This window comes from Phyllobates terribilis, unplaced genomic scaffold (genome assembly GCF_046119375.1).
Source record: "Phyllobates terribilis strain yellow unplaced genomic scaffold, ASM4611937v1 Scaffold_12__6_contigs__length_324123572, whole genome shotgun sequence".
Lineage (NCBI taxonomy): Eukaryota > Metazoa > Chordata > Amphibia > Anura > Dendrobatidae > Phyllobates > Phyllobates terribilis.
Window position 1 is genome coordinate 10,098,237 of NW_027362772.1, and position 27,652 is coordinate 10,125,888.

The window sequence follows — 27,652 nt, forward strand, 5'->3', positions numbered from 1 at the left end:
CTTCCACATACAATCTCTTGCCCGCTCTTGTCGCTTGCACCTGAAGAACATTTCTAGAATCCGCCCCTTTCTCACCTTGGAAACAAAAAAACCCTCACTGTTACCCTGATCCACTCCCACCTTGACTACTGTAACTCTCTATTAATTGGCCTCCCCCTCACTCGACTTTCCCCCCTCCAGTCCATCCTTAATGCTGCAGCCAGGGTCATCTATTTGGCTAACCGTTACTCAGACTCCTCCGCTCTGTGCCAGTAATTGAACTGGCTGCCAATGAATTATAGGATCCAATTTAAATTGCTTGTTCTCACCCACAAAGCTCTCCACAGTGTAGCACCCCTTTACATCTCTTCCCTCATTTCTGTTTATCGGCCTACCCGTTCTCTACACTCCACAAGCAACTTTCGACTAACATCTGCACTAATCCGTACCTCCCACTCCTGGCTCCAAGACTTCTCCCGAGCTGCACCTATTCTTTGGAATGCTCTACCCCAAGAAATTAGGATGAATCACAACTTACACAGTTTTAGGCGCTCCCTAAAAACACACCTGTTTAGGGCAGCCTATCACCTTCCCTAATCGAAGTCCTTTTATCTTCTTATAGCCCATCCCTTATTTCTCTAAGCATAACTCTCCACCGAACCAAAAAGCACTACAGATACTGGCTGGTGATGAGCTCATGCAGCCTTTATCTATCCCTCATCCCTTCAAGATGGCTGGACCATCCTTGTAAATAAGCCCCTGTACTTTGTGTCACCCCCACCTCATTGTAGATTGCAAGCTCTTACGAGCAGGGTCGTCATTTTTGCTGTAATTATTGTATTATCTTTAGCTATGTTACTTATGACTGTTGTATACGAACCTGTGAATTGTTAAGCGCTGCGGAATATGTTGGCGCTATATAAATAAAGATTATTATTATAATTACAGTGCATCACCTGGGCAATCAAAGGCTTGTATGTTGTATGATCGCACTGAGGAGATTTGTTTAACCCCTTACTGACGGATCCAATTTTGACCTTAATGACCAAGCTAAATTTTACAATTCTGACCAGTGTCACTTTATGAGGCTGATCCAACTTTGATGTAATGTCCTTAAAACAAGTCAAAATGAGGCTCAGTATTGTGTGTGGCCTCCATGTGCCAGTATGACCTCCCTACAATGCCTGGGCATGCTCCTGATGAAGTTGCGGATGGTCTCCTGTGGGATCTCCTCCCAGACCTGGACTAAAGCATCCGCCAACTTCTGGACAGTCTGTGGTGCAACGTGACGTTGGTGGATGGAGCGAGACATGATGTCTCAGATGTGCTCAATCGGATTCAGGTCTGGGGAACGGGCGGGCCAGTCCATAGCTTCAATGCCTTCATCTTGCAGGAACTGCTGACACACTCCAGCCACATGAGGTTTGGCATTGTCTTGCATTAGAGGGAGCCCAGGGCCAACCGCATCAGCATATGGTCTCACAAGGGGTCTGAGGATCTCATCTCGGTACCTAATGGCATTCAGGCTACCTCTGGCGAGCACATGGAGGGCTGTGCGGCCCTCCAAAGAAATGCCACCCCACACCATTACTGACCCACTGCCAAACCGGTCATGCTGAAGGATGTTGCAGGCCGCAGATCGCTCTCCACGGCGTCTCCAGACTCTGTTACGTCTGTCACATGTGCTCAGTGTGAACCTGCTTTCATCTGTGAAGAGCACAGGGCGCCAGTGGCGACTTTACCAATTCTGTTGTTCTGCGGCAAATGCCAAGAGTCCTGCACTGTGTTGGGCTGTGAGCACAACCCCCATCTATGGACGTCGGGCCCTCATACCACCCTCATGGAGTCGGTTTCTAACCATTTGTGCAGACACATGCACATTTGTGGCCTGCTGGAGGTCATTTTGCAGGGCTCTGGCAGTGCTCCTCCTGTTCCTACCAAAAAGGAGGAGGTAGCGGTCCTGCTGCTGGGTTGTTGCCCTCCTACGGCCCCCTACACGTCTCCTGGTGTACTGGCCGGTCTCCTGGTAGCGCCTCCAGCCTCTGGACACTACACTGACAGACACAGCAAACCTTCTTGCCACAGCTCACATTGATGTGCCATCCTGGATGAGCTGCACTACCTAAGTAACTTCTGTGGGTTGTAGAGTCCGTTACATGCCACCAGGAGTGTGAAAGCACAACCAACATTCAAAAGTGACCAAAACATCAGCCAGAAAGCATTGGTACTGAGATGTGGTCTGTGGTCCCCACCTGCAGAACCACTCCTTTATTGAGGGTGTCTTGATAATTGCCAATAATTTCCATCTATTGTCTATTCAATTTGCACAACAGCATGTGAAATTGATTGTCAATCAGTGTTGCTTCCTAAGTGGACAGTTTGATTTCACAGAAGTTTGATTCACTTGGAGTTATATTCTGTTGTTTAAATGTTCCCTTTATTTTTTGGAGCAGTGTGTATACACACATACTCTTAAAACTAGCAAAATTACAAGCTGAATGGCTTGCTGTGGATGAATATAAACAGATGTAAGCAATGATGCTGATGAATAATTGATACAGTCACTACTGTACCCTATCCTGTACCTAAACAAAGCTGATACTGCCTAGCTGCGAAGGTTAGCACCCTAAGGAACGACAATGGCACCCCCACTCACTGGTGGGTGTCCCTCAGAAGTCCTAGTTAATTCTGATATATATAAAAAAAGTACACTGATACATTAAATAGGACCAGATATGTCTCAAGGCATAAAGGAAAGGGTATGGTACTCATCAGAGAATGGTACAATAACCCGCCTCAATGCGTTTTCCCAACAGCTTCATCAGGAGGCTTCATACAGGGATGATGATACATGATGCTCAGCATAGTGTGCCTAATAGCCAGGCGTCCATGTATAAATATCCACTTTATCCAAACCCCTCCCCAGACTAGGAGACCCATTCCCATAGGTGAACTGTCATAGGACATATAGAATGGACTCTGTCTACAATAATGTACTACGCTACTTCTCATGAGCTAGAGGTCCGATAATGTCCATCCCCTAGTGTGCATGTCCGGAAGTGACGTGTTTTACACTGAAACGACAGGTAAACTGATTGTCACCGCGCCACTCGTACCCGTGACTGCTCATGCCCGTAGTTATGTGTTCCACGCCGAAGAGCATAATGGCCTATATGTGTCCAGACCATCACCCTTGTCAGTAGATAAAGTAACATACGGTTAGAGGGTTTATGTTTGCCTGTGTGTTACATCCAGTCACCTGTTTACAGGGGCATAAAGGGGGCATTACACTGTGTGGGAGGCATCAAACATACTGCATAAGGGTCATAATGGGGGCATTACACTGTGTGGGGGGCATCATACATCCTGCATAAGGGTCATAATGGGGGCATTACACTGTGTGGGGGGCATCATACATCCTGAATAAGGGGCATAATGGGGGCATCATACATCCTGCATAAGGGGCATAATGGGGGCATTACACTCTGGGGGCATCATACATACTGCATAAGGGTCATAATGGGGGCATCATACATACTGCATAAGGGGCATAATGGGGGCATTACACTGTGTGGGGGCATCATATATACTGCATAAGGGGCATAATAGGGACATTACCCTCTGTGGGGGCATCATACATACTGCATAAAGGGCATAATGGGGACATTACACTCTGTGGGGCCATCATACATACTGCATAAGGGGCATAATGGGGGCATTACACTGTGTGGGGGCATCATACATCCTGCATAAGGGGCATAATGGGGGCATTACACTGTGTGGGGGCATCATACATACTGCATAAGGGGCATAATGGGGGCATTACACTGTGTGGAGCATCATACATACTGCATAAGGGGCATAATGGGGGCATTACACTGTGTGGAGCATCATACATCCTGCATAAGGGGCATAATGGGGGCATTACACTGTGTGGGGGCATCAAATACTGCATAAGGGGCATAATGGGGGCATTACACATACTGCATAAGGGGTATAATGGGGGCATTACACTGTGTGGGGCATCATACATACTGCATAAGGGGCATAAGGGGGCATTACACTGTGGGGGGCATCATACATACTGCATAAGGGGCATAATGGGGGCATTACACTGTGGGGGCATCATACATCCTGCATAAGGGGCATAATGGGGGCATTACACTGTGTTGGGGCATCATACATACTGCATAAGGGGCATAATGGGGGCATTACACTGTGGGGGCATCACGCATACTGCATAAAAGGTATAATGGGGGCATTACACTGTGTGGGGGCATCATACATCCTGCATAAGGGGCATAATGGGGGCATTACACGGTGGGGGGCATCATACATCCTGCATAAGGGGCATAATGGGAGCATTACACTGTGTGGGGGCATCATACATCCTGCATAAGTGGCATAATTGGGACATTACACTGTGGGGGCATCATACATCCTGCTTAAGGGGCATAATGGGGCATTACACTGTGTGGGGGGCATCATAGATCCTGCATAAGGGGCATAATGGGGGCATTACACTGTGGGGGCATCATACATCCTGCATAAGGGGCATAACACTGTGTGGGGGGCATCATACATACTGTATAAGGGGCATAATTGCGACATTACACTGTGGGGGCATCATACATCCTGCATAAGGGGAATAATGGGGGCATCATACATCCTGTATAAGGGGCATTACACTGTGGGGGCATCATACATCCTGCATAAGGGGCATAATGGGGGCATTACACTGTGTGGGAGCATCATACATCCTGCATAAGGGGCATAATGGGGGCATTACACTGTGTGAGGGCATCATACATACTGCATAAGGGGCATAATGGGGGCATTACACTGTGTGGGGCATCATACATACTGCATAAGGGGCATAATGGGGGCATTACACTGTGTGGGGGCATCATACATACTGCATAAGGGGCATAATGGGGGCATTACACTGTGTGGGGGCATCATACATACTGTATAAGGGGCATAATGGGGGCATTACACTGTGTGGGGGCATCATACATCCTGCATAAGGGGCATAATGGGGGCATTCCACTGTGTGGGGGGCATCATACATCCTGCATAAGGGGCGTAATGGGGTCATTACACTGTGTGGGGCATCATACATACTGTATAAGGGGCATAATGGGGGCATTACACTGTGTGGGGGCATCATACATACTGTATAAGGGGCATAATGGGGGCATTACACTGTGTGGGGGCATCATACATCCTGCATAAGGGGCATAATGGGGGCATTCCACTGTGTGGGGCATCATACATACTGCATAAGGGGCATAATGGGGGCATTACACTGTGTGGGGGCATCATACATCCTGCATAAGGGGCATAATGGGGGCATTACACTGTGTGGGGGCATCATACATCCTGCATAAGGGGCATAATGGGGGCATTCCACTGTGTGGGGCATCATACATACTGCATAAGGGGCATAATTGGGACATTACACTGTGGGGGCATCATACATCCTGCATAAGGGGCATAATGGGGGCATTACACTGTGTGGGGGCATCATACATCCTGCATAAGGGGCATAATGGGGGCATCACACTGTGTGGGGCATCATACATACTGCATAAGGGGCATAATGGGGGCATTACACTGTGTGGGGGCATCATACATACTGCATAAGGGGCATAATGGGGGCATTACACTGTGTGGGGGCATCATACATACTGTATAAGGGGCATAATGGGGGCATTACACTGTGTGGGGGCATCATACATCCTGCATAAGGGGCATAATGGGGGCATTCCACTGTGTGGGGGGCATCATACATCCTGCATAAGGGGCATAATGGGGTCATTACACTGTGTGGGGCATCATACATACTGTATAAGGGGCATAATGGGGGCATTACACTGTGTGGGGGCATCATACATACTGTATAAGGGGCATAATGGGGGCATTACACTGTGTGGGGGCATCATACATCCTGCATAAGGGGCATAATGGGGGCATTCCACTGTGTGGGGGCAACATACATCCTGCATAAGGGGCATAATGGGGGCATTACACTGTGGGGGTCCTGTACTCTGAGAACAATATGTTTCCTGTCTCCATAGTTGGGTCGTATGTATCTATTACAGGAAACAGAACAGAAACCTTATGATTCTTATAAAGGGGCAACACAAGACCCCAAAAGAGCCTCCGTGCTGAAGGGGTTAATGCCCCCTGCGCCCAGTAATGGGGTCTCCACATACCTCCACCTGCAGAGCCGCCACCACATATATGGCTGTTGTGTGCGCACAGGACCTGTGATGAGGTCACAGGAGGGGAGGAGTCAGGGGTCACATGATCAGGGGCCTCAGTGGATGCAGGACTCTGCTGTGCTGGTTGTCATGGTGCTGGATGAGCTGAAGTTTATGTGTGGGGTCAGGAGGGGTTTACAGTGTGGATGTAGCAGAGCCCCGTGTGTACGAGGTGTACGGAGCTGAGCCGCGCGTGTACGAGGTGTACGGAGCGGAGCCGCGCGTGTACGAGGTGTACGGAGCGGAGCCGCGCGTGTACGAGGTGTACGGAGCGGAGCCGCGCGTGTACGAGGTGGACGGAGCGGAGCCGCGCGTGTACGAGGTGGACGGAGCGGAGCCGCGCGTGTACGAGGTGGACGGAGCGGAGCCGCGCGTGTACGAGGTGGACGGAGCGGAGCCGCGCGTGTACGAGGTGGACGGAGCGGAGCCGCGCGTGTACGAGGTGGACGGAGCGGAGCCGCGCGTGTACGAGGTGGACGGAGCGGAGCCGCGCGTGTACGAGGTGTACGGAGCGGAGCCGCGCGTGTACGAGGTGTACGGAGCGGAGCCGCGCGTGTACGAGGTGTACGGAGCGGAGCCGCGCGTGTACGAGGTGTACGGAGCGGAGCCGCGCGTGTACGAGGTGTACGGAGCGGAGCCGCGCGTGTACGAGGTGTACGGAGAGAAGCCGCGCGTGTACGAGGTGTTTTTTTTTTCTGTTCAGGAAATTTCATTCCCGGGGATCATTTTATCGGCTGATGGTTTACGATGGATCCCGGGAAGGTGAAAGCCATAATAGATTGGGTCCAACCTAGTGACCTGAAAGCGTCACCAACTATTATAGGAAATTCTTTAGGGCTTTTTTCTCAGATTACTGACCTCACACGTAAGGGGGCAGATCTCAAGGTTTGGTCACCGGATGCTATTGGGGCTTTTGAAAAATTGAAGGAGTGTTTTATGTCTGCTCCTGTTCTAATCCAACCCGATCTCCAAGAACCATTCATTGTGGAGGTGGATGTTTCGGAGGTCGGGGTAGGGGCCGTTTTATCCCATGGTTCCAAAACTTTGACCTATTTGTGGCCATGTGCTTTTTTCTAGAGAAAATTTTCGTCTGCTGAAAGACATTATGCTGTTGGGAATGGAGACCTTTTCTGGAGGGTTCATCAAGTCACTGTGGTCACTGACCATAAGAATTTAGCATATATTGATCAGATAATTGGCTAGCCCCTAGGCAGGCTAGATGGTCTTTATTTTTGTCTAGTTTCTATTTCTCTATCACTTTCAGGCCGGTCCAAGAATGTGAAGGCTGTCGCACTATCAAGCAGTTTAAGTTCAGTTTCTCCTCCAGAACCTCCATCCTCCATTCTACCTAAGGGCATTGTGGTTTCTGTGATATCCTCTGAATTGGAATTTGAGATACGTAAAGTCCAGTCTTTGCCTCCTTCCACCACTCCTGGGTCCAAATTATTTGTAGCTGTGTATCTAATATTGCATCTGTTGCAGGAGTTTCATGATTCCATCTTGAGTGGTCATCCTGGGATTACAGCTAGGAGGAAAGCTATTACTAGGCTCTTTTGTTGGCCGTCTATGAATAATGATATTAAAGATTTCGTATCCGCTTGTGAAGTATGTGCACACAATAAAGTCTGTCATAACTGGCCCGCCGGGGAATTGAATCTATTGCCAATTCCAGTAAGACAGCTGACTCATCTGTCCATGGATTTCATCACGGATTTGCCTCTTTCTGGTGGGAAGACTGTTATTTGGGTGGTAATTGACCGATTCAGTAAACAGGTTCATTTTGTTCCTTTGTCAGGGTTACCTGATGGTGAGACACTCTCCAGGTTGTTTATGTGTCATCTTGTGATACTGCATGGAATTCCTGATAACATTATGTCTGATAGGGGAGTGCAATTTGTCTCCAAATTCTGGAACGGTCAGAAAGAATGAACAAATCAATCTTTGGAACAAATTTTAATGTGTTTTATTGCGGCTCAGCAGGACTGGTCCTCATTCTTATCTCTTGCTGAGTTTGCCTTTAGTAATCGGATCAATCAGTCCAGTGGAACTTTGCCCTTTTTTGTAATTATGGTTTTCATTCCCATTTTGGTGAATTTTCGAAGATAAGTTTTGAGGGGGGTAGAGATCGCCATACAGAAACATGGGGGATGTTACATACTTTGAAAATAGACCTAGTTCCATCAAGTTAACCAATTCTCCACCAATTATAGTTTTTTTGTCAATAAATTATCTATAACCCACAATGTTATGTAGTGAGGAAATCATCCAGCCCTTTTTTAAAAGTTGTTATAGTGTCTGCCATTACTACCTCTTGTGGTAGGGCGTTCCACAGTCTCACTGCCCTGAATGTAAAGAACCCTTTCCTGTTTGCCAGAATGGCCATTCTTCCACCTGTAATGAGTGCCCACTAGTCCTTAGTATGGTCTTTAGAGGGAATAGGTCAGCTAGAGATAGTCACCATCGTGCTCTCCAGAGGCCCCCAAGCACCCCATAGGAATAAGAGTAAATCATCGGCATACAATGCCACCTTCTTTTCCTTGGTCCCATATTTAAATCCATTTATCTCAGACATTTTACTCATTCCTGCCCCAAGAGGTTCAATTGCTATTTCAAACAATAAGCGAGAGAGGGGGCACTCTTGTCTTGTACCTCTGTGCAAAAAAAAAATCAATTAGCCATAGAGCCATTCACTCTTATTTTGGCCTTTGAGTCCGAATAAAGCAATTGCACCCATTATATAAATTTAGCGAAGAAACTGGGGAGCAAATAGCGCAAATAGGGTTTTACCCGTAATGAGATATAAACAAACGGGGGGTTTGTTCACCTTGTTCTGTTGCAATTGCAACAATGAAAACACGTGTAACAGCTGCTGCAAACCGCGGGTACTAGACCAAAGTGATAGTGGAAGGAGATGGGGTTATCAGCACACTGCACCATCAAGCATAGTGGAGAACTTAAACAACTCCGTATAGTTCCAATTGGACACATTCCACAAGTTACTCCAGATCGTGCAGCCGAGCTCAATAGAAAGGAAATATGCTGGATCTATAAGTTGAACTTTCTTATTCCTAATGGGCTCAATGAAATCACAGATTTTCTCTGAATGAAATTAATATTGAAATTCCCTTTGATAGGTTACAGTTTCTTGATATCCATGACACCCCTTCATTACCAAATAATCATTATAAGTCTCTAGATATATTAGAATTCTTGTTATCGATTGTGACTTAATGCTAAAATAACCCAAATAATACCCTAATGATACCTTATGAGAGATGGTTAATTAGTTAATTATCATTTCAGGTTCACACACTGTTCACTCAGAAATAGTAAGGATATTTACCTTCATTCCGGCTTCTGTCCACGAAAGGGCTGGTGTTTTTTTTCCGGCCCAATCCTGGCGGGTGACTGTGCGGCTTGTGTTAGCTGACGTGTCTCAGCGCCTTGGTATCTATTAATTATTGCAGAGTTCCCTACATGACTTGGTAAGAGGGAAATGCACGGCACATCCAACGCCCCAGCACTGCTTTTTGGATCCATTGCTTTCCTTACCCGCTCCCCTAAATAACCAGGAATTGAATATAAAAAAATCTCTGTGATTGTTCTACACAATTGTGTTTTAATAATAAATACTGTAAAAGTATATATATGTTATCTTGAGAGTTGATATCATCAGTATAATTATTCATAATTCTCTATGGGCAATTGTCACACTATAGGACATAATAATATAAATTAATATGTCATCTTCGAAGATGGATGACACTAGTGGAAGTTCTCTTATCCTCTATGTCCAGGTGATTTCAGTACAGATACTAGCCTGATGAAGAGATATGCGTAGCCTCGAAAGCTTGCATTTTGTTACAATCTTTTCAGTTAGCCATTAAAAGGTATCAACCGCTGAGGACTCTCAAATCTAAATATTTTTCATATAAATATATAAACTAATAAAGATAAAAATTGTCTTCCACTTTCCACCTCACAGTTCTAGGTTTCCCGAGATCCTTTCCACTAAGCACGATGGCTCTCTGATATAGGGCACTAATAAGTGAGTTTGCTGTGGGATCAGAGTGTATTCGATTCCATCGGCATAAGTTTATTTCAGCACCATTACTGCAATTCATCCAATTGATTTTTTTTATTTTAAAATCCATCACCTGAATAATAAATTATTGAATACATTTGTTAGTTATATAAGTTGAATCTGCATAATGATGTTTTGTATGAAGCTTTGTATGTATTTCATCTGAACTTTGACATGACGTGGTTCTCTGGCGCACTTTTTTCAAAATATCAGCGTGTCATGGTAGCCCTTCCAAGAAGAGCTCATTTGGATTGAGATAATTATCTCCAAATCGGCCATTTCTGGTTCTGATTAGATAAATAAATAAATACGATGCATCGGAGAAAGAAAATAACACACAGCCTGTGTCTGAGTGTACAATTCTCGTCTGCCCTTAGACCCCAAGCAACAAGTATTTTATTACACCCCCAGAAGAACGGGGGTGGCTAACATTACCTAACAGAGGAAGTATTTTAATTGGAAATAGCAGTCGTCCTTGAAAGATAGATAAAGAGAGGGGTCGCTCACTGCTCTATTCGGGTGCTCTGAAGAAAAAAGTAATCTAAATTGCAAAAAGAACTTCGGCACTCCATACATGAATACATAAGAAATATTGTATCTAGACTAATGTCACTTTACAAAAGATAGGTCTGTCTAATTAACTATACTTTGCAAAAACAGAGGAAAGTGTAACAGAAAGACAGCTGTATATAACATACAATGCTGTGTTATCACTTTTATGAATAACACTTATACAGCTAATATTAAATTATCAAATATATATACAGTACAGACCAAAAGTTTGGACACACCTTCTCATTTAAAGTTTTCTCTGTATTTTCATGACTATGAAAATTGTACATTCACACTGAAGGCATCAAAACTATGAATTAACACATGTGGAATGATAAACTTAACAAAAAAGTGTGAAACAACTGAAAATATGTCTTATATTCTAGGTTCTTCACAGTAGCCACCTTTTGCCTTGATGACTGCTTTGCACACTCTTGGCATTCTCTTGATGAGCTACATGAGTAAGGCCTGGTAAGCTAATACTGGCAAGAGAAGTGTTAGAACCTAATTAATATGCAAGCTCATTTCTCCCTGGCGAAGGCAGGGAACAATTAGATGCAGGCTGCGATAAATTTGCAGATACCTGTTGAAGTTTCATTCCCAGGACTTAAAAAAAGGCCAATTTTGGCACCAATACTGTTCGTGTAGGGGGGCCTCGGTCTGGAAGACCTGCAGTAGTTCACAATGAACGGCCACTGGGGCCGGTGCAGTGACAGCCTCCTCTGTGAAAGGGGCTTCCCGCAGTTTTGGTCACGGATTCCCCTAGCGGGGCCGTGTCTGCTATGGCCAGTATTCCAGTCAGAGGGGCTGAGTTATTTGTAATTTAGTAGCTCGTCCCTCTACCCCTTCACAAGTGACATATTCGGGGGACAGTATGTCATCTGTTTTGCGTTCTTGCATTAATACTGTACATGCTGCTCCAGTGTCTATCATGAATGTAACACTCTGTCCCTTCCCAGGGAAATGTCTCCCCCTCACTCTTCCCTTTCTTGCTGCACTGGTCCTAATTAACTCTTTCTTTGACATGCTCTCTACTTCAGCACCCTGGGATATTTTTCCTTCAGATCAACCCATTGCATATTGCGCCACTCCGGGCGACTAGTGCTTACTGCGATCGGACTATAGGTCTAAAGCTGTTAATGGAACACTGCAGCAATAATAAGGGGTTATTGTAAAATGACTGAGACTGAATATGTGGCCCGATATGCCTCCTCAACACCATGGAGACGCATTCTAAATGTTAGGGGGTCTGGGAGCTGGGTAACAAGAGCGAAGAGCTCGCTATTGGACCAGGGCCAATGTATTATGGTTTTGGCTATACCTATGGTGGATCGTGTACCAGCAGGTTATTTTCGATCCTAGGAGGTAGAAAGTGTACATGACTCGTGGTCCTCATGGGGGCAGAGGCACCTTGGGCATCCATGGCGTGGTGACCCACAAGACACAGTACTTAATACCACGGGGATTCTGTACACAATATCTGCAGTTCCTGCATAAGGCAGGGTGTCAAAAAGGATGCAAGTTTTATGTCAAGTACAGATACTACAGGGGTCTCTGCAGTTTCATGTATCATAGATTACATACACAGTTCTAGGTCTATTTTCCCTGATTTATGTTCGCTTATTGAGAGACGCTTTGAATACTTCTAACCATATCCTAACCAGCTCAAGTCGGCTTTTATCTATTGTAAGGTAGTGCTATTGATCATGTTGGGGGGCACTCACTTCACCGAGTCAATTAAAGCACACATGCAACGTTTTCCGGTAATATGAAGTCCAGCAGTTTATTACACATCATAAACTGCTTATAACATAGTCCATCTCAGTGGCTCACAGGAATGTTACATATGTATATCCTAGAGCCTTTTTAGTGGCAGCTATGCCCGCTTGGCTTCAGATACAGACTTCAGCAAGGTACAGCATCAATATTCACTTAAAGTGCCGATTTACCTTTGCCGGGTCTCAGCTGCTTCTATCAGCTCTGTTCTGCCACAGCTGTGGCTTTAAGGCTCCCCAGACGTGGTCTCCAGGCCACGTGCCTTCCAAGGCTACTGGTATCTCAGACACAGGGATCCAGCCTCTTGCCTTCCAGGCTAGAGGAGTCCCAGGCACAGGGACCTTCTTGCCTCACTAGGCCTCTCTCTCTGTTTCACAACCACCAGGATTTATATATCCTTCTGTGCACACAGAACCTGTGTGTTAGAATCCTCCTGTTTGTTTTTTCTTTCCTTCCTGTGTTTTGCGGTCATGTGACCATTTGCCTTTATATTCAAGCTCCGCCCTTTTGGCTGTGCTGGACTTGTTTTTGACTGCTTCTCTAGCCAGGTGCTTCTGTGCCTATCTGACAGCTTGCTTGGTCCTTCTGGGACCTTTAGTACCTTTTGTCAGTTTGTATTTTTGTGTTCTGCAACTACTTCTCTGTTTAGGAGGTGTCCCATTTTTGTCCCAGTCCTTAGTTCTTTTAGGGACCCCTTCCCTAAGGCTATAGGTCTCCGTTCAGACTAGCCGAGGACTAAGGCGGGTCTGTTCGCTAGGAACAGGCAGCCCGCTACATCGTATGCTGGTCCAGATAGAAAGGGTAATGTCAATCATGAAGGAGAGCCTTCTACAGGCACAAGAAGCCCAGGCGAGGGTCTACAATCGGGCCGCAAGGCTGAGACAATTCAGGCCTGGAGATAGGGTGTTGGTGTTGGTACCCACCACGGTCGAGCGTAAGTTCATGGCTAAGTGGCAAGGACCATACGAAGTGGTTGAGAAGCTGAGTGAAGTGAACTACAAGGTCCATCAGCCGGGTAGAAGGAAGCCGTACCAGATCTACCAAATCAACCTACTGAAGCCGCTGCGAGACAGTGGGAAGGCTCATGAGGCTCTTTGACCCACTAAAACCTGCTGGCTATAGTAGGAAGGCCCAGGTGTGATAGACCTCTCACCTACTAACCAGCTGTGAAGTTGTCTACCCCCTCTGCTGATCCTTAACCAGCCGTACAGCAACCACACAACTGGAAGCAGGTACAAAACACACACTGATGATCAAATAATCACTTCCAAATCTTCCTAAAATAGGCACAAAATTTTACTTTCAACTTTTGTGCAGTACTGTCTCTTTAAAATCCCACACTTCTCAGCACGGAAAGCTTGCACACAGCTGGAGCAGTTTCAGCCCCTGCGCAGCAGCACCAGCCTCTCCCTTCAGCACGGAGATCAGGATTTTTCTCACACAGAACTAGGAGGAATGCAGCAGATATGGCAGTTTCTTAACAGAGTTATTACATTTGTTTAACAGAAACTCCAAACTTTCCACATGAAACCCCTGTAGGGCTCAGCCTGGCATATTACACCCAGGGCACCACTTCGGTGCATCTTTGACAGAATTACAAGTTTTCTTCACCGAGAAAGTATTTTAATTAGAAATAACAGTCGGCCTTGAAAGCTAGGTCTGTCTAATTAACTATATTTTACAAAAACAGAGGAAAGTGTAACAGAAAGACAGCTGTATATAATATACAAAGCTGTGTTAACGCTTTTATGAATAACACTTATAAAGCTAATATTAAATTATCAAATATATATTATATATACACACACACACATATACATATTGTGGTATTTCGACAAGCTCAGCTGTATGCGGAGGAAAGACATGGGATACTGTCTCTTTAAATGTTCGGGTTAGTTTATTCAGCAGTCATAAACTACCCTTGAGTTCATAACAAAAACACAGCCCATTCAGCCAAAGAGACAAAACAAACATACAAAACTCGCTGCACAGTCCGTATTTCGGGCAAGGTCTGGCCACTCTGGATTAAGCACACACAGGTTCAGTATAGCATGAACCAGCTCCTTCCTGGAGCAAAGTTTCCCCAGGTACCGAAAACACCCGAGTGTCAGGGCTGGGTATTTAACCCCTTAACAACATCTGACGTACTAATACGCGTCTGTGCCCTGGGACTTAAGACCCAGACCCGTATTAGTACGTCATCGCGATCGCGCGCGCACACAGGCTGTGTGGGCGCGATCGCCGCCGGGTGTCAGCTGATTGTCACAGCTGACACCCGGTACTATGTGCAGGGAGCGGTCCTGCACCGCTCCCAGCACATTAACCCCCGCTATGCTGCGATCGAAATCGATCGCGGCATTGCGGGGGCAAGGGGAGGTGATCGGCGATACTCACCTCCTCTTCCGGCTTCCAGCGCAGTCTGCAAAGGCTTCCCGGGTGTTGCCATGACGACCCGATGTCGTCATGACAACATCCGGGTCACCAGAGAGCAGGAAGATTGCTTGGACATGCGCAGTGCATCTCCAAGCAATCTTCACACTGTGCACTTCTGACAGCCTGCATGGCATAGGGATGGTGCTCCATTCCTATGCCATGCAGGAGATCAGAAAAAAAAAAAGTGAAAGTCCCAGAGTGGGACAAAGTAATAAAGAGTATAAACTGTCTGAAAGTGGAAAAAAAAAAAAATGTGCAAAAATATTATAAAAAAATAAAAAAAATAATACACCAAAAATAAAAATATAATGTACCCATCAATAAATATTATTATAAAAAAAAAACAATAAAAGTACACATATTTGGTATCGCCGCGTCCGGAACAACCTGACCTATAAAACTGTCCCACTAGTTAACCCCTTCAGTGAACACGGTAAAAAAAAAAAAAAAAACGAAGCAAAAAACAATGCTTTATTACCATACCGCCAAACAAAAAGTGGAATAACACGCGATCAAAAAGACGCATATAAATAAAAATGATACCGCTGAAAACGTCATCTCGTCCCGCAAAAAACAAGCCGCCATACTGCTCCATCAGCCGAAAAATAAAAAAGTTATAGCTCTCAGAATAAAGCGATGCTAAAAAATATTTTTTTCTATAAAATAGCTTTTATTGTGTATAAGCGCCAAAACATAGAAAAATGATACAAATGTGGTACCGCTGTAAACGTACTGACCCGAAGAATAAAGCTACCTCATCAATTTTACCACACGCGGAACAGAGTAAAAAAAAAAAAAAAAAAAACAATTCCTGAATTGTTGGTTTTTGTTTATTCTGCCTCCCAAAAATCGGAATAGAAAGCGATCAAAAAATGTCACGTGCCTGAAAATGGCACCAATAACAACGTCAAGTCATCCCGCAAAACACGAGCCGTCACATGACTGTCTGCCAAAATCTGGAAAAATTATAGCTCTCAAAATATGGCGATGCAAAAACTAGATTTTACAAAAAATGCGTCTTTTAGTGTGTGACAGCTGTCAGTCATAAAAACCCCATATGATTCTGGCATTGCTGTAATCACACCGACCCGAAGAATAAAGTCGTCTAATCACTTATACCGCACAAGGAACGGCGTCAAAAATATACTCTTGGGTTAGGATTGGGGCTAGGGTTGTGCTGGGGCTAGGGTTGTGCTGGGGCTAGGGTTGTGCTGGGGCTAGGGTTGTGCTGGGGCTAGGGTTGTGCTGGGGCTAGGGTTGTGCTGGGGCTAGGGTTGTGCTAGGGCTAGGGTTGTGCTAGGGCTAGGGTTGTGCTAGGGTTAGGGCTGGGGTTGGGATTTTTTTCAAAAGTAAGAAAAAAAGATGACGATATGGCGACTAGTGTTGAGAGCAAGTGCTCGCTACTTGAGTTTGCATCGGGTGCTCTGGTATGCATTGAGTATCGTGGGTATTTGAGTGACATGCTCGAGTCTCTGCCCCATATGCTTCGCGGCCAAAAAACTTTACGGGGATTGCCTGCCATGCACGAGCGATCCCCGCATGTTTTTTTTGGGTGTCTAATAACCGTGAAACATGCGGAGCAGGGACTCGAGCATGTCACTCAAGCACACGCTGTACATGGTGCATACCTGAGTACCCGATGCAAACTCAAGTAGCGAGCACTTGCGCTCAAGAATAATGACAACTTATTCAATATGATGACCTAATGTAAACAAATTCTGTGCCGTACCTCTGGGTTCAAAATGTTCACTATACACCTTAATAAAATCCTTGAGGGGTATAGTTTCCAAAATGGGGACACTTGTGGGGGAGCTCCACTGTTTAGTCACATCACGGGCTCTCCAAACGCGACATGGTGTCCGCTAACAAATTGAATGGAAAATCGGCTCAAATTGTTAGCGGACGCCATGTTGAGTTTGGAGAGCCCCTGTGTGCCCAAACATTGGAGCTCCCCCACAAGTGACCCCATTTTGGAAACTAGACCCCCCAAGGCACCTATCTAGATTCATAGTGAGCACTTGGAACCCCAGGTGCTTCACAAATTGATTCATAAAAATGAAAAAGTGTTTTTTTTTTCACTTTTTCATTTTTACGAATCAATTTGTGAAGCACCTAGGGGTTCCAAGTGCTCACTATGCATCTATAAAGGTGCCTTGGGGGGTCTAGTTTCCAAAATGGGGTCACTTGTGGGGGAGCTCCAAAGTTTGGGCACACATGGGCTCTCCAAACACAACATGGCGTCCGCTAATTATTCAAGCAAATTTTACAATCAAAAAGTCAAATGGCGCTCCTTCCCTTCCGAGCCCTGCCGTGCGCCCAAACAGTGTTTCTTCCCCAAATATTGGGTATCTGCGTGCCCAGGGGAAATTGCACAACAAATTTTGGGGTCCATTGTTTCTTGTTACCCCTGTGAAAATAAAAAAAATTGGGTCTAAAGTAACATTTTTGTGAAAAAAAGTTAAATGTTCATTTTTTTCTTCCACATTCAAAAAATTCCTGTGAAGCACCTGAAGGGTTAATAAAGTTCTTGAATGTGGTTTTGAGCACCTTGAGGGGTGCAGTTTTTAGAATGGTGTCACTTTTGGGTATTTTCCGTCATAAAGACCTCTCCAAGTGACTTCAAATGTGATGTGGTCCCTAAAAAAATGGTTTTATAAATTTTGTTGGAAAAATGAGAAATCGCTGGTCAACTTTTAACCCTTATAGCTCCCTAACAAAAAAAAAATTTGGTTCCAAAATTGTTCTTATGTAAAGTAGACATGTGGGAAATGTTATTTATAAACTCTTTTGTGTGACATATTGCTCTGATTTCAGGGCTTAAAAATTCAAATTTTGAAAATTGCAAAATTTTCTAAATTTTCGCCAAATTTCCGTTTTTTTCACAAATAAACGCAAGTGATATCGAAGAAATTTTTCCACAATCATGAAGTACAATATGTCACGAAAAAACAGTCTCAGAATCGGGGGGATCCGTTGAAGCGTTCCAGAGTAATTACCTCATAAAGTGACAGTGGTCAGAATTGTAAAAATTGGCCCGGTCATTAACGTGCAAACCACCCGCGGGGCTTAAGGGGTTAAAGCCCAGACACTCCCCTGATTGGGAGGTAGGGTGGATAACGTCCCGCCCAGCACTTTCTTTATCCACTAAAAACATTCCCTTTCAAATGTGGTTGTATTAACTCTCTCTGCACTTACTTGTGCAGGAGAACGCGCATGTTTTCACATCACTGAGCTTAATACTTCCTTATATCTCTTATATACTTCCTCTGAAGGACCGTCTATTCCCGGTACTTTATTGTTGGCCATTGAGCTCAGTGCCCATTCTAACTCTTCTATATCAAGTAGTTCATCTAATAAATTCAGAGAGTCTAAAGAAAAGGAGCGGGAGCTGAACCTTATCTAGGAAGGTCTGGGTCTGTTCTTCTGAGTGTTGAACCTGAGAAGTATCCAGCTTTGCATAGTATTCCTCCAACACTTTCAGTATGTCCACTGTGGACTGTACCACATTACCCTCCCTAGTCTGCAAACTGGATATAAAGGATGAGTCCAGGCTCGGAATTGCCTACCGGGAAATCTGAGGATCCTCCCGTGGGCACTGAATCCGACAGTCTCTCTTTTCTCAGCATGCAACACATAGCCTGCATGCCCAATTTAAGCTCTGCCGCTCCCCATCCATCTGAAGAGGGGAGAAAATCTGAGCGTAAGGCTGTGTGCACCGCAACTCACTACGCTTCTCCTGGAGCCTCACGATAGTTAGCTCCGCCACCAGCACGGACCTGCTGTGGAGTCTCAGGCTGCTGGGTGTAATCACTGCTGAAGAAAGAAGTGAAGAGAAGGAGTCCCCTCTCTCGTGCATTGCTGTGTCAGCTAAATTCTGTAGTTGGCACTATCAATACGGGAGGCTCCAGAGGAGCACAGTGCTGACCCGAAGTGAGTACTGGAGCCTCCTGTATTATGTCTCTAGCCTCACTACTCTCTCCTGTCCTCCACTCCAACAAAAGCTGCTTTTCCTGTTTGCTCCACGCAGTTGCAATTTCCCTGCCCCCTCTCCCGCTTCTGCCCTCTAGTTGATATCACTTTACCTTCCCCCACGGCTCTCTGTGATGGTAACAGGGGGTCCCCATCGTCTTCATTGCTGCCGGAGATCCAGCTACCTTATTTGTGTGTGTAAAGTGCATACACAAATCACATATATACACACTATATAAATAAATACAGTGTATGTGTCATCTGCATTTATGGGAATAAGTGAATGTGTATACGTGTAACATTTTTAGATAAGTCAGACATTAAACAGCATATATGCTTTAACTAAAAGTGCCAGAAAAATTATAAAACAAAAAAAAATAACTGCCATTTTTTATAAGCAGAATGAATAAATTAATATATCTATAATGTTGTTTATAGCAAATATATAATAGTAAAAAAAAATTACAACCTCCCCACGCCCAAAGAAATAATAAAAAGTAAATCATTAAAAGGGCTGTACCATTTCAAAAATTACTCCAAAAGCTCAGGGGTATAAAAAACAAAAACACAAAAACTGAGCTTTTACTCTTTCTATCTTTGTTGATTGGCTGCAGCTGTAAAGTTGTGTCTGCAGCGCTGCAGTCAATCAATGAACTCAGCGTCTGATGTAAACGCAAGTCAATGAGCTCGGTGACAGGTTACAGCACTGGAGACGTGAACAACAAAGGTGCAAGAAGTGGCAAGGGGAATTGCTGGACCCCGATAGAGTGAGGGAGATTATGTACACACTGAAAGGAATCAAATGATCAGCAATGTAAAAATGACTTCTGCATAAGTTCACTATCTTTCAGCTTCATCTAACCGCTTTAGGCTTTCAAAGATGAAAAATGGTGAAAAGAAGTCAGCAAGAAGCTCACTATTAACACACACATATATATTTCACATATGTGTAAAAAAGATGCCTGTAAAAAAAATCCAATAAGACGTTTCAGGAAAGCTGTAGACGCTCCAGGAAAGCTGTGGATGCTTAAGGGCTTAAGGAAAGCCGTAGACCCTTCAGGAAAGCTGTGACCCTCCAGGAAAGTCGTGGACCCTCGAGGAAAGCCGTGGGCGCTCCAGGAAAGCTGTGGACCCTTCAGGAAAGCCGTGGACCCTTCAGGAAAGCCGTGGGCGCTCCAGGAAAGCCGTGGGCGCTCCAGGAAAGCCGTGGACCCTTCAGGAAAGCCGTGGACCCTTCAGGAAAGCCGTGGACACTAAAGGAAAGCTGTGGACTGGACTTGTAAGGGCAGGAGTCATGGGGCATGTAGGGTTACGGTACTGACCTATATGGCACAATAATGCTAATTGTTCCTGTCTCTACCCTTCCCAGACCTGAGGAGGATTCTGTCCTTTGTTTGCCTTGGATGAGGAGGAACTTCATATTAACTCAGTGGATCTGAATTTTGAGTGAGAGATTTCCAATTTTATTATCCATCCTAATAAGTAAACTTGTTGACATTTCCTCCTACACTTGGTATACATTATATATGACCACTGTGATTTTCAGGCATTTGTATGCAGGTTTCTTACAGGTCCATCTCCATTTACAGATATATTGTCCACCACTGTGGCGCTCTCTTCATTTAAATCTATATTTATGAGAAACAGAGGTGCTTATTTTTATATTACTGTAGTCATTTTTATACACTTTAATCAAAAGTTATGTTTTATTATTATTCTCACCTTGCTGCTATTTACCTCAGGCAAGTTATTGGTAGATTTGGAAAGAACAAAGGATGTGGGTGTGTGGCATGTAAGGCCATTAATGTAGGCAAGTCCTTCTAGAACAAAGCCACGGGAGAAAAATGTCCTCAGATCATTCATAAATTGCAGAAGTAAAGGGGTCATCTATAAAGCCACATGTGTCTGTGGTTTGGAATATGAAGGACTTTGTCATAGAAGGACTTGCACGTGTGCGTGCTATTACGAGTCACGCGTTCCGGCAGTATGCAGATCGTTGATTAACCGGAAGTGGCGCGTCGCGATGTCACGCTGCAGAATAATGCGTTCCAATAAGAGGAAATGACGTTGTGGTGTTCAGAAATGAAGGGTTTTGCTCGGTGCTTTTGAGTTATTTAAGGGGAACCGGGGAACAGGTCACTATTACACAGGAGGAGACTTGAAGACCTACACAACTGAATGGTGTAATTCCCTGGTGAATCCCACACAGAGAAGAAAAGTTTCATGTGTTCTTTGTTTGTGTCTTTATTTTAATTCTGATATTTTAATAAATTAAATGTTATCTTATAATTTATATCCTTTGAATAATCCTATATTATATTCATCTGGGAAAGTACCTTTCTGTTTTCTACCTTTAAAAACTGTTTATGCTATTGCTTGATCATATAAGTGACCTGCTTTTCCTCCTCTTCACATTATTGCACCTTGTGAAGCAGCTTCTTCCTTCCTGCAGCTGCAATGTTCCCAGATTCAGCAGGTCCTGAGCTGCTTTCTGTTTTGCGCAGCCGGCGTTGGATCTGTAATCATCGCACTCTCTGCATCTCCCAATTCCTGAAACACCAATCGACCCTGTTGCTTAGTCCGGGATTTAGCTGCTGAGATTTCTGTTATAAATATTCCTTTAAGGTCAGTCTTCATGGCTTCCCATACATATAAAAAATAAGTTGTATTTTTATTAATCACAAGATATTCCTTTATATCCCCTTCAATTTTCCCCTTAAGATCTATAACTTGCAGCCAAAAGGGGTTAATTTCCCTGTGGGTCTGTACTGCATTGGGAGATTAAGCTTAGGGAGACACAGAGGAGAATGATGGGATAGCGCTCTGGGCAGGAGCTGGAGTCAGATATAAGACCCTGAATCAGTTCATTTCTAAGAGCCAAATCCATTCTCCACAATGAGGAGACTGTGGAGGAAGAGCAGGAGTATTGGTATACATTAGGATGACGGCCTCTCCAAAGAGCAATTATGACTGTCTCCTTAACTGACCAAAAGGGGCACAATTGCCTATCACCCTCTTAGCTTCATGTCTCCCTCTATCCCAGTGAGAGTCCGGTATATTATTAAAGTCCCCTAATATAATATAGGGGATTTGAGAGAAGCTGGCAATAATAGTGAGAATTTATGTATGATTCTCCTGGAATATGGTGGTGGTATGTAGATAGAGATTATTAATAGAGATTTAGTAATAACTTACAGAACAAACATACATAAAAGGAAAGTCCTTTTGATGGTATTAATTTCTCATAATTTGATAAAACGTAGTCCGACAGATTAAAAATATTTTTGGGCATTACTGTTTGGGGTAGGTTTATTCTCTTTTTTTCTTTCTCCTCGTGTTCCTCTAGCAGGTCTTTTCTTTTCCTTGGTTTGGGGGAGAAGTATTGATTTATATGCCCTTTCTTAGGAGACATATCCCAAGGTAAAAAAGGTATCAGACCTTTAGTACCAGTTGTGGTATTGTCCACTATAATAGTATTGCTTGTTTTTTTAGTACAGGAAACAATGTCTGATGTAGCATCATATATTGAGAGGTCCAGTAGTGGAGTAGAAATGGGATCTAAGAATTCGATTAGAGCAGGAAATTCAATTTCATTAGGTGGAATTAGACTGTTATTTCATTTATTGCCACTAGTTGTCTCAGTTTTTTTATTTTTACTTAGAAGAGCCCTTTCCCTTTCTTCATTGATTCTATATATTTGTAGTCTAATGTTTTCTAGATTTTTTTTGCATCAAGAGCTGACGGTAGAGGTTTTCCATTCGGAAGATAGAAGGGTATTTGAATTTTGTATAGGAGGAGTGTTTGTCAAATTTGTGCTGCTGCTCACAGAACTTTTTGTAGATTCAACTGTTGCAATAGATAAAAGTTACAATTCTATTTGGTAGGACTTTTTCAATTATTTTATTATCATCATCTTTGGTTTGATCTTATTATTTTTTTTAGATTTTTGTTCGATCACTCGGGGCACACTTTGTGTTTCTTTCTTTTTTCATAATACGATAATCATCCCTATCTCGTTGCAGTCTCATGTTCCAATTGTAATATGGACGTGATGTTAGAATTTATTTTTTTATATTCTGGATGAGATTAAAACCTTAAATAGGTCCTTAGCTCAAGATAGGACTTTTTTAGTTGAAGTTTCACATAATTATGTTCTCTTTTTATGTAAACATTTTAACATATTATGCATCCAATTATTTAAATTAGAGTCCCATTCAAGTGTAAACGTATTGTCATTAGGAAATGGAGGGATATGTACCAACCTGAGGCCCCTCAGACATATTTTTTTCATCCATAATAGTTAAAAACCGGGCATCCAGACCAAAATGAAGTTCCTCTTTTAATGCGTCTTTGAAGTAATAAAAAATTTTTCTTAAAACTTCGTGTCCTCCTAACTGAATGAGTTTGTGGAATTGTCCGTGTCCATAAAGGATCCTCCGGTTGTCCAATAGTTTGTAAGATAACCCGTTCACTTGATGAAAGTCGATTGTAAAAGTAATCCAAGATGTAGATATATAGATAATTCCCTCTGCAGCCGGGCTCTCCTTTGACAATTGCCAGACCGGGTGACGGTTCCAAGGTATTGCTTCTGTATCCAAGATAAAACACTAGGGAGAAAGTAGCGCAAATAGGGTCTTATCCAACAAACATTTAAGAATATTGCATTGGTGCAGATTAGGCAATGGTGCAGCAAGTACTGTGTCACATGCAGTTTTGCGATGTTTTCGCCTCCTTCAATGCGGTTGCCTCTCCCATCTTCTGCTCACCCAACTCTTCCGCTCTGGAGCTAGTGCACAGGTGCGGGGTAGCTGCTATAAGAAGGCCATGGTCACCTGCTGAGACCTGTGTTTCTGTGCAGGCATATTGCTCCAGCTTGGCCACCACTTCCCTCCTCCTCGTCTCCCCTGCTCAATCTGTCTCCAGCGTAACGACCGTGGTGTCATCTTGGAGCCGAGAGCCTGCTTCTCCCGCCATCTTTCTGTGGCTTTTCTTAATCATTTTTTTCCCTTGAGCAAAGTACCTCCAAACTCAGAAATGAATCCGGAAGATATATGGCGATTTTCAGGATGATCGTCAAGTCCTATATCGGAAAAATAACTAAACAGCTAGATGCTCGGCAAGAGCTCCTACATCTGCATGTTCACACAAGCGGTCAAGGTTATTGCCCTCTTATTTGGTCTCCAGTGTGGATACACAAAAGCACTGCTGCTTTCTGTGTGAGTGGTATAGTCGTGCAAGAGAATATCATTACAATAAAAGAGACTGGCCTCTCCGACATTCACTTCAGCAAGGGAGTAAAACTGTCCTGCATCCAGAAGTTGTTGACCCACCTAAGCAATGGTGGTAAGAAAATCTTATCAAGTTAGGCCTAATGAAGAACTTTGCAAAGGCAATGGATAAAAATGTAAAAGCATTCATGTATCTCATTGATACCTTTCCAAGATTAAGTGAAGCAAATATAAAAGAAGGAATGTTTAATGGATCTCAGATTCGTACATTTCTTCAAGATGAGGAGTTTCTTCGTTTGTTGCAGGACAAGGAAAAGGCTGCTTTTGCATTTGCATTTGTGGCAACTAATTTTTTGGGAAACTCATGAGCAGACACAGTAACCATGAAGAGTTGGTGTTATTTCTCCTCAAAAGATATAAGGATCTTGGCTGTAACATGCCCTTAACAATTAATTTCTTACACTCTACACTTTTCTTCCACCAAACTGCGGAGCAGTGAGAGACGAAGATGGTGAGAGATTTAACCAAGATATTGCAGCTATGGAGAGAAAAGATATCAAGGAAAATGGAATCCATCAATGCTTGCAGATTACTGTTGCAAAATTGCAAGAAATGATCTGATGCAGGATTACAAGAAACAAGCAAAAAATAGTTTTTTGGACCAAGTTTTGTAGTGCAATTTCTGTAACTGTTTAGAATTCAGAATAGTGTTTAGGCAGGTTTTCGTTATTTGAATTCTTGTTTTCTCTAAATAAATATCAGAAAATTGGAATAACAAGAAATTCTGCATCCGTATATTTACAAAAATAATAATGTTTCAAAGTAATGAAACTTTTACGCATTAATTACATGTAGCAGTAAAAGAAAAACTCTTTGGTATCATAGAAACAAGAGACAACTACCATATTTTTGGGACCATAAGACGCACTTTTTCCCCCAAAATTTGGGAGGAAAATGGGGGGTGCGTCTTATGGTCCAAACGTTGCATACCTGCGGTGGTGGTGGAGCTGGAATATCCCTCCTTGGCGGCAGCGGCAAAGGAGGAGGAGGTGACATGCTGCGGGTGTCTGGCTGGGGGCTGCGGGTGTCTGGCTGGGGGCCAGCGAGGGTTGAACTGAGTGCGGGCAATGTCTGGCTGCGGGCTGGGGCGGTGAGCGGCGCAGGATTCCGGTGCGCACGGTCACTTCCTGAAGTTGTGATCCACAGGAAAATAGCCGCTCGAGCCGGCGCATGCACTGACTTGTAGCTTGGGCGGCCATTTTCCTGTAGACCTCAGCTACAGGAAGATGGCCGCGCACACCGGAAACCTGCAAAGCTCACCGCCCTGGCCCGCAGTCAGACACTGCCCGCATTCAGTTCAACCCGCGCAGCCCCCCTAGCCAGAGACGCACAGCCCCCCAGCCAGACACTCGCAGTATCTCACCTCCTCCGCTCACCACCCCGGCCCGCAGTCAAACACTGCCCACATCCAGTCTAACCCTAGCCAGACACCAAGGGCCCCCAGCCAGACACCCACGGCCCCCAGCCAGTCACCCGCAGCATCTCACCTCCTCCTACTTTGCTGTTGCCGCCGTCGCCACCACCACTACCACTGGTCTCAGTCTCCAGGCAGGCCTCGGCGGCAAGCAGGCAAGCCTCTATCGCCAAACACTGGCCCCGGTCCCCAGCCATGCACCGGGCCTCAGCCAGGCCCCCAGCCATGCACTGAGCGTCAGCCAGGCCTCGGCCCCCAGCCTGGCATCGGGCACCAGCCATTTCCTCTGCTGCAGCCGCCAGGTTCCTGAGGGAGGGAACGGGGGGCCCTGCAATCCTGCTCCACCGCAACTCCCTGCTGCTGGAGCATAGGATTCCTGAAGGACCCTGCCTTCTGTGACCCTCGCTCCACCGACCTCCAGGTAAGATACTGTACCTATTAAGACTATAAAAGATGGACCCCATCTTATTAAAATATTTTTTTTTTCTATATTCCACCCCAAAATTTGGGGTGCGTCTTATGGTCCGGTTCGTCTTATAGTCCGAAAAATACAGTAAATATTTTCATTGTCCAATTTGAATTCAGGAGGTCAAACTCATTAAGAAATGGCTCCATATATAACTGAACCAGACAATTTGAAAATATGTAAAACAGTGTTACAGGATCTGAAAGATCCTTGAGCTAGTCGGGTGGCAGGTTCTTCAGCTGCTCAGTCAGGACGTGCGGCCTCTGTGCACGATCCGGTACCTTCCTCTCCTGCTCTGCACCAATCAGTTAGATAAGTGTGGGGCTGGAGGAGAGAGCAGTTCTCTCACTGATCGGAAAGGACACTGCCGCATTGTTCGCAGTCACAGGAAGCTGCCTCCAATCTATAGAATTTACTCACTTATTAGCAAGATTTTTTCTTGCTAAAAGTGTGTCTTTCCATGTAAAACATTTTCCACATTAAAGATATTATGAAGGCTTCACCCCTGTGTGATTTCTCTGATGTCTATAAAGACTTTTTTTCTGGTTAAAACATTTCCCACATTCTGAACATGAAAAAGGCTTCTCCGCTGAGTGAGTTCCCTGGTGTATAACAAGATCACATTTCCGGTTAAAACATTTCTCACATTCTGAACATGAAAAAGGCTTCTCCGCTGTGTGAGTTCTCTGGTGTACAACAAGATCCCATTTCTGGTTAAAGCATTTCCCACATTCTGAACATGAAAAAGGCTTCTCTCCTTTGTGAGTTCGAAGATGTGTAACAAGACCTGATCTCACTGTAAAACATTTCTCACATTCTGAACAGGAAAAAGGTTTCTCCCCCGTGTGAGTTCTGTGATGTGTAACAAGAGCAGATTTCTGTTTAAAACATTTCCCACATTCTGAACATGAAAATGGCTTCTCCCCTGTGTGAGTTCTCTGATGTGTAACAAGAGATGATTTCTCTGTAAAACATTTTCCACACTCTGAACAGGGAAAAGGCTTCTCCCCTGTGTGGGTTCTCTGGTGCTTAATCAAATCTGATTTCTGGATAAAACATTTCCCACATTCTGAACATGAAAATGGCTTCACCCCTGTGTGAGTTCTCTGATGTGTAACAAGAGATGATTTCTGTGTAAAACATTTTCCACATTGTGAACACGAAAATGGCTTCACCCCTGTGTGAATTCTCTGATGTGTAACAAGAGATGATTTCTGTGTAAAACATTTCACACATTTTGAACATGAAAAAGGCTTCTCCCCTATGTGAGTTCTCTGGTGACTAAGAAGATTTGTTTTCTTGTTAAAACATTTTCTACACTTGGAACAAGAAAATCTATTCTTTGCTGTGTGAATTTTTTGATGTTTAAGAAAAGACTTTTTGAGGGGAAAACTTTTTCCATATTCTAACTGTGAAAATGGCTTC

General features: G+C 44.3%; 1 protein-coding gene and 1 pseudogene across 5 annotated transcripts in view; both read right to left on the reverse strand.

The window, feature by feature from the left end:
* Window positions 1–6,282, reverse strand: part of LOC141171890 (uncharacterized) — an 853,981-nt pseudogene extending 847,699 nt beyond the window's left edge.
* LOC141171873 (uncharacterized) overlaps window positions 1–27,652 on the reverse strand; it is a 92,221-nt gene that overhangs the window by 23,660 nt on the left and 40,909 nt on the right. The window contains exon 1 of one of the 5 annotated variants that reach the window (XM_073655506.1): window positions 6,198–6,271. The exons of the other annotated variants lie outside the window; for them this stretch is intronic. The gene's annotated coding sequence lies outside the window, so the exon portion shown is untranslated. Of the gene's footprint in view, window positions 1–6,197; window positions 6,272–27,652 lie in introns of those variants that run through there. 5 annotated transcript variants of the gene reach the window in all.